Source organism: Cryptotermes secundus, unplaced genomic scaffold (assembly GCF_002891405.2).
Source record: "Cryptotermes secundus unplaced genomic scaffold, Csec_1.0 scaffold1382, whole genome shotgun sequence".
Classification (NCBI taxonomy): domain Eukaryota; kingdom Metazoa; phylum Arthropoda; class Insecta; order Blattodea; family Kalotermitidae; genus Cryptotermes; species Cryptotermes secundus.
The window spans coordinates 189,937-197,697 of NW_019742987.1; the positions used below are offsets into that span (position 1 = coordinate 189,937).

At 39.0% G+C, this 7,761-nt stretch overlaps 1 protein-coding gene across 3 annotated transcripts in view; it reads right to left on the reverse strand.

Annotated features, from left to right (window-relative positions):
- The window catches only part of LOC111873666 (receptor-type tyrosine-protein phosphatase epsilon), an 86,106-nt gene extending 78,776 nt beyond the window's left edge, over positions 1-7,330 (reverse strand). The window contains exons 1-2 of one of the 3 annotated variants that reach the window (XM_023868580.2): positions 6,805-7,329; positions 4,277-4,406 (exon numbers count right to left, since the gene is read on the reverse strand). The gene's annotated coding sequence lies outside the window, so the exon portion shown is untranslated. Of the gene's footprint in view, positions 1-4,276; positions 4,407-6,804 lie in introns of all 3 variants that reach the window. The other 2 variants (XM_023868581.2, XM_023868579.2) reach the window with 2 other exon arrangements.
- Positions 7,331-7,761: the final 431 nt, after the last annotated feature.

The following is a 7,761-nucleotide window of genomic DNA, read 5'->3' on the forward strand; positions in this document are numbered from 1 at the left end:
CTTCAGAGTTCGACCGACGATTTAACGATTTTGAAAGCTTTCGACCTGATATTTCTTTATTCAGTAATCCTATACATTGTGATATAGAATCTCAGCCAGGTCATCTGCAATTAGAGCTTTGTGAACTTCAATGTGACCCATCCTAAAACACATCTCAGGTTACTGGAACTGACTTTTGGAAACTGCTTTCACCAGAATGTTACCCACTGTTACGAAATTGGGCTCTCAAACTTTGCTCTGTTTTTGCAAGTATTTACATATGCGAAACAGCGTTTTCATCACTGAAGCATGTAAGATCTAAGAACAGGAACAGACTTTCAGATGTCGTGTTATCACATATTCTTCGAGTGGCAACCTCACAATTAGAAGTGGATTTTATATCATTGGTTTCCAGTTTTATGAAACCACAGTGCTCTCATTAAAACAGTGTGTATATGAGGATTTAGATATAATCATTAGACCATAAAAACTATGATTGAAAGTCTTTTGTGCTCATCCCTGCTGAAAGAGGAATTTGTGCTGTTTTATGGTAAGTACTTGCAAATTTCAAGGCATTTTATTTTTCTTTCTTAAATTATAAATGCATTTTTCCACGGCATATAAAAAACTAAACATAAGGCATGATCAGGCCAGTGTTTCTTTAAGAAAAAATGCTCTGGGGGTAGAAGTGATAGAAGGCAATAAAATCGATTGGTGAAATTTTCAATATCGGCTTAATATTATTGGTGCAACGTAAAATTTTAATACATAGGTTTAAATGCACTTGTTTTTACACGGGTTGTGATTGTTTCAGTTTGGGGGGCAATACTCCCCGACCACTCTTCTGAAAGAAACACTGTATCTGGCCCATGATGGTGTTCTATAAACGAAATTTGGCCCTCAAGATGTATTAGATTGGCCAACGCTGATCTAGACAATCGGCTCAAAGATGGCGGTTAGGTTGTCAGCCTTACGCGCCGGCTGCGTTTTACCCCCCAGGAAAATTATTTGATTAAGTCCTGGTACTCATTTCTGTTAGAGGCTGAGTCGACCCCAGGGCCATAGTGCGGCCGGAAGGATTAGGTCTATTGAAAAAAATCCCATGACCTCATCGGGATTTGAACCCGCGACCTTCCGGCTTGTAGCACAGTGCCTCAACCAACTACGCTACTGTGTGTCCCCTCCATTGATTTTATTAATTTAATTAGTTCTCAATTATGAAATTCTCTCCCACTCCCTCTTGCTTCCACTTTCTTAGGTCTACATATACCCCTCAGTATTTCTGTCACCAAACAAGCTCCATCTAGTTTCCTGGTTTAGAATAACTGAGCACATTTCACACCCATATAACACAACGGATCAAATTATATTTGTATATATCATAATCTGTTGGTTTTTACATGGGGGCGCCAAGATAAAAGATTCTGAAACGAATGGTAGCACATATTCCCCGAGATTAATCTGCTCTTAACATCATCATGAATGTATGTTTCGTTTATTGGTATAGTTTCCAAATATTTAAAATTTGTCACATTACGTTTAATTAAGATAAACGTAACATCAGGAACAAGAATAATCCCACATAATTTAATACATCCTCAAGAATTATAACTAGAGAAACCTTTGCCTGCGAATCAAAGATCTAATTTGCCTACAGATGCAATAACATTACATGCTCTTTATCTTATATGCTGAAGTGCCAAAATTCATGGGATAGAACCTAGTATCGTTTAGGACCCCCTCTAGACCGGTGAAGTGCAGGAACTCATCATGACATCGATTCCAAAAGTGGATGGAAGACCTCTGGAGAGATGTTGAGCCATGCCGTCTCGATAGCCATCCACAACTCCCTGGTATTTGTAGGTGCAGGATTTTGGTGCGAATGGACCTCTCCACCACGTCCCATAAATCCTCGATTCGGTTCATGTCGGGCGAACATGGTGGCCACACCATTCGTTGGAACTCTCCAGAATGCTCCTCGAAACAATTCTGGACAACTCCAGCCCCGTTGTGGGGGTACATGAAGTCCATGAAAGGCTGTAAATGGTCACCAAGCAGTGTAACGTAGCGGTCACCGGTCAATGACATGTGTAGGTGGACGGGCGGACCCAACTCGTGCCACGTGAACACACCCCACACCAGTATGGAACCACCATCAGCCTGCACGGTGCCTTGTTGACAACTGGGTTCCATGGCCTCATGGGGTCTGCGCCAAACCCGAAACCTACCATCTGCCCAAAACAAATGGTACCGTGACTCATCGGACCACGCCACATGTTACCAGTCCTCCAGGGTCCAATTAGCAACGTCACAAGCCCAGGTGAGGCGCTGTGTCCGGTGTTGTAGTGTTAAACAAAGGCACTCTGGTCGGTCTTCTGCTCCCACATCCCATGGAAGCTAAAGAATGCTGCACTGGCTTGCTGGATATGCGTCTGGTAGCTCCTGCATTGAATGTGGATGTGATTTCAGACAGTGTCGCTTGTCTGTTACCACGGACAATTCTAGCTAGATGCCGCTGGTCATGATCATTAAGCACCCGTGGTCGGCCACTGCGCTGTCTACGGTGGGTGAAAATGCCTTCCACAAGGTATTCCCGGTACACACATGACACAGTGGATTGAGGAATGTTGAATGACCGCACAACTTCGGAAATGGACTGTCCCATCTGCCTGGCACCCACTATCATGCCCCATTCAAACTCCGATAATTCACGTCGGCTTGCCATGAGCAGACTGGCCGGTGTTCAATCTGACTCAAGAGAGAACACCTCACAACTGATACTGCTCTGGGCAGTCCCAAGCCGTCAAGGGACGGTGGCACCACTTAAAAATAAATTTACATACTACTATCCCATGACTTTTGGCACTTGAGTGCATATTAAATAATAACGTACCTTTTAAAAAATATATTCTGAGTATATGCATATGTTTAATCTGTATAAAGTATAACAACAAAGGAAATGATGATAACAATACTATGTGGACCTGCTGTAGACAGTACATCTGTATAGGTACCATGTGCATATTCTCACTCTACTGCATATAATTAAACCCATATGGAAAGAACAACACAACATATAAACTGAAAATTTTTCTGAACATTTCTCTTCTTGAAGAAAGCAGTCTTCTGGGATGTGGCGCTGTGTAGATATTGTGTTAACCGACGTTTCGGGGCAACGTATCGCCTCCATCTTCAGGTAGGAGACAAGAAGAAATCTGCGAGTGAACCAGAATGAGCAGGTGCAACAGACATGTCTGTTTCTTCTAGTCTTCTACCCTGAAGACGGAGACAACATCTCACAACCCTATGGGCCTCCACGGTCTGTTACAAGGATACCTTTACTTTTTTACTTTTTACTCCTACAGCATGGTGGCTAATATTTAAATCTTGAACAAAGAGCATGTAATTAAATCAAAATAAATTTCATACAACTTAAATTATCAGTTGTCTGAGAAAGTTACTATTTAAATGTGTTACTACAGATTTTCTTAAAAAATTAACACAACTAGGCAAGTACCATTATATTGAGATTACTACTGCCAATCCCAGAGCAAAATTACTTTTCCATTTCATTTTGATAAATACTCAACACATCAAAAGATGTTTTTAATATAAGGCGTACATCAGAATGTGGAATAATTTATGCTATGCACAAATTTCTTGTCTGACTAACTGGTTCTGAAGTTCATAAAGTTTCGTTTCAGCTTAATATAAAGAGAATTCAAGTCACTCTATAGCTTTCATTGTAAGGAGCAGGGACAGTGCAGTCGTTATAGCAACTGGCTATGGCCTGGATGACCGAGGTGTTGGAGTTGGAGTCCCTGACAGGGGCAAATTTTTTCTCTTCTCTACATGTTCCTGATCGGTTCTGGCGCACACACAGTCTACTAGCCATGTGTCCTTCGGTTCCTTCCTCCCCCCTGAGAGGGGGATTAAGCGGACGGGCCTCTGTGAAGCTGACCACTTATCTCCAACTAGTGCTGAGGTCAAAAATATCTGGGTCTATACATTCATCCCCCATACATCTTTATGGTGTAGTGCTTAATTAGTTAAGCACAGGGACAACTCTACCTATAGCTTACTATTTGGATTCTAACACTAAATTCTATTGAAATCCATTAATGATTCTGGAGATGAGACATGAAGATATATTGAAGGAAATGGCCTCCCCATAATGCATTTATTTTGTGTACTCTGTTCTGAGTGAAGATTGCATAAACATGGCTTCAGTTACATAGACATTAAATTAATACCAAAAGAAGTCCTTCTGTGAATGACATAATACTTCCTTGCTTACCAAATGGGTCGCATTCTCGGACACTTCCAAGGGCAAAATATTTATCCGCATAGACATAAATGATAAGTCTTATCTTAATATTCAATTTTTCAGTCAGGTCATGAGTAATTCTTTCCTCCTGCCAGGTATCCTGTAACATTGTAAATCAGTTCATAACCCATAACCTGTGCACATACTGCAGAATAGTCCTGTAATAATATAACTTTACAGAATGTGAAATACAGATTATATGAGTCCTACTGTTCCACACTTGCCTCTCTCAACTCTTAATGGATGCTACAAAAGTTTCTTCAAACATTCTTGTAAGATATATTTACAATTATATGAGGGTCAAATAAAATAACAAATGATACTGATCATAACTAAAGATATTCCTGTTATTCTTGTAATTAATCATCACCATCATCATCACCATCATCACCCCACAACCAACACAGCAACAAGAACAATCAAGAGAGCCCTTTATTAGCCTGATCCATTTCAAAGACTACGCTTCCATCAACTTCTCAGACGTGCAGCAATTTTTTATCTATTCTTTAACTTAGTGGGGTTGACGAAACTGCATCTCTGTAACGGTTGCATTGCAGTGAGACATTGACACCCATCCACTCATTCCCTGTGCCTTTTGCACATATGTTATGGTTCTGTTCAGTCCAACCACGTTTTTTTGCCACTATGAAGAATTTTTAACTACAATCTGTCCAGTCCATGGTAAAATAATCACTCATAAAACAAATTCTGTTCAAATTAGTTATGAATAAGAGAAGTCACAGTCTGAGGACAATTGACTAGCTCTCTTCAGATATTACATGAGAAAAACGAGTAATAAATTTCATTAGGTCATATCCTTGTTCTGCTACTCTCACTGTTTCACGCTAGTTAATTTAAAATGTCTACCTTGGTAACTTGATAATGTCATGCTTCCGTCTTCTGAAAGTTTATAAATTCTGTTCTTTGTCCAGAACAATGAAAATAATGAGCAAAAATTTACAAGAACCAGGGGTCATAGAAATACTCCTGAGATGAATACCCAAATATTTTCCTTCAAATATCAAGCTAAGTAGGTGCACAGAATTTACCAGTGACAGACACGTATATATGGTTGGCAAAGACCCTTGGTTTCCTTTATAACAGATGCCTATTCCTCTATACTATTTGTCTTTTGTCTCCATCTCTTCATTTCTGTCTCTCATGAATCATATCTTCATCTTCCAGCCTTCTCATTCTCGGTTGTCTACTACTTCAAAACATTGTGCTAGTCTAAAAGACTTGTTTATCATGGTCTTCTGTCATCACTATTAGCTGTTGTTATTGTTAACATGTATATGCATACGTATTTGCATTAGTATACATCATCAAGAACAAATGTAACTGCTGTGAAATCTATGTATAATTAGCAAAAGGCTGGCAGTACATCATTACTGTAATCAAAATGGAAAAGGACATCAAAGTCATTTTAAAAAATTCATTACCCAGCACTTACCAGAAACAAAGGAAATGTGTGCGTGATGCTCAGGTGTTTTGTGTTTGTGTGTGTGTGTGTGTGTGTGTGTGTGTGTGTGTGTGTGTGTGTGTGTGTGTGTATGTGCGTGTGCATACGTTTATGCAGACACATACATGCAAAAATTTCACATCACAGCAGGTCACCACTGAATGTCCCAGATACTCATCTCCATGACATCTCCCTACCACCACTTCCGCATACACCTCATCTCTACCTCCCCCTCCCTCCCTCCCTTGCATTGACTTTAATCTTACATCAAAAAATCAGCCGTTGTTTACATTCCCTACAGAACGGACAATACTTTGTAAGACAAGGCACCAACTAAATAGTAAATAAATAATGCACTATCTTCAATACCAAAATCAATTGTTGATTATAACAAAATTTAATACTATTATTTTCATGTCATTTCAGATTAACATTAATATTACTACATCTACACCACGAGCCTCCAATAACAGTTTTTATAAACAAAATATAGAATACTCCAATTTGTCCGTGGGAACATAACAAAATCACAGAACCCAATAACTGACTCAATGATGTAAAGCATCAATCGAAGAATTTTATTCTTGTTTTATACTATAACTTTTGTTTTATATAATCTAATTTATTGTATTTTTACATCAAGTATTTTAATATAATTAATATTTTGTATCCAATTTTGTTAGTACTGCAGTTCAGTGTGTATATATGTTAGCCATGTATTTGCCTGATGATGGCTATTAATAGCTGAAACATGTAGCAGAGCCAAAACCAGGCACTGACCTTGTTATAGTTGTGTTATGACGGTTTTAATAAAGAAGTTGTTACCAAAGTGGCAGATTTTACTGTCACCATTTAGTTTTATGTGTTAACTTTAAGCTTCAGCTGGTGCTGGAAAATTTCTTATGGATCTACTTGATTTTCATGTTCTTGCATTATTCGTCTCATGTATTTTAGCATGTATGACTTGTAGGTAGTGTTAATAGAGCTGTCTCCTAAACTAGAACATGTACAATTTAATGTTTCAATTTACACTAACCTTACTGGTAGTCAGATTTTTCACAAAGCTGGATTTGCTGTCACCTTCATATTGAATATAAAGCCCTGCAGCTGTGGATCCACTTACTGCAGGAGTAGGAGTGTAGTAGTGAAGGCTCACACACAGGCGTGATGAACGTGATTGGAACCATGGACTTCTCAGAGTTTCATTCTTTTTTACCACTCCATAGGTATCTGGCACAGAAATTTCAATTGAGACATTAAGTATCCAGATCCATGGAGAGAAGTGGAAGAGTATGGAAAAGTGTTTGAATTATCTCTTAAATGCTTGAACTCTTAAATTTCTACTTGTATATCCACAATCCATAGTTCAGCCTGTTAACTGAAGGTTATTATCCCTTGAAATCCAATCATTAATAAGGGTACAGAAACTTTATTCATGACTTGTTTGCTTATCCTTTGCACATTGAAAGACAGAAAAGCTTCTTTACTGCCTGTCTTAATGAAACTGCAATCAGCTGTGCAGCAATAAAAAACAGAGTTTGTGGTGATGCTGACTGGTACTACTGAATGAAGTTAAGAGTTCAGTAATCCTATTCTTTCAATAATATCTGTGTGTGCATGTGTGTGTGTGTGTGTGTGTGTATAGTGGGGAGGAGTGCATGCACTCTTGCAAGGATATGAGCATAAGAATAAATATGGGGAACAGGGTGCACTTATGTGTGAATATTGTAACTGTATTATTCCAGTGTTCACAAACTGTTTCATGACTCATGACTAGAGAACCAAACAAAAGACAAGTATAAAACTGTTACATCATCATCATCATCATCATCAGTAATCTGTCAGACGACAGGTCCACAGTCTCTTCCAAAACAATTCCTCCACTTAATGCGATCTAGAGCTTTCTCCTTCAAATGACAGTATCCTCTTCTGTCCCCAAGGTCATCCAGCATCTTCTTACGTCTTCTTCCTCGTCTTCTTGTCACTTCTATCC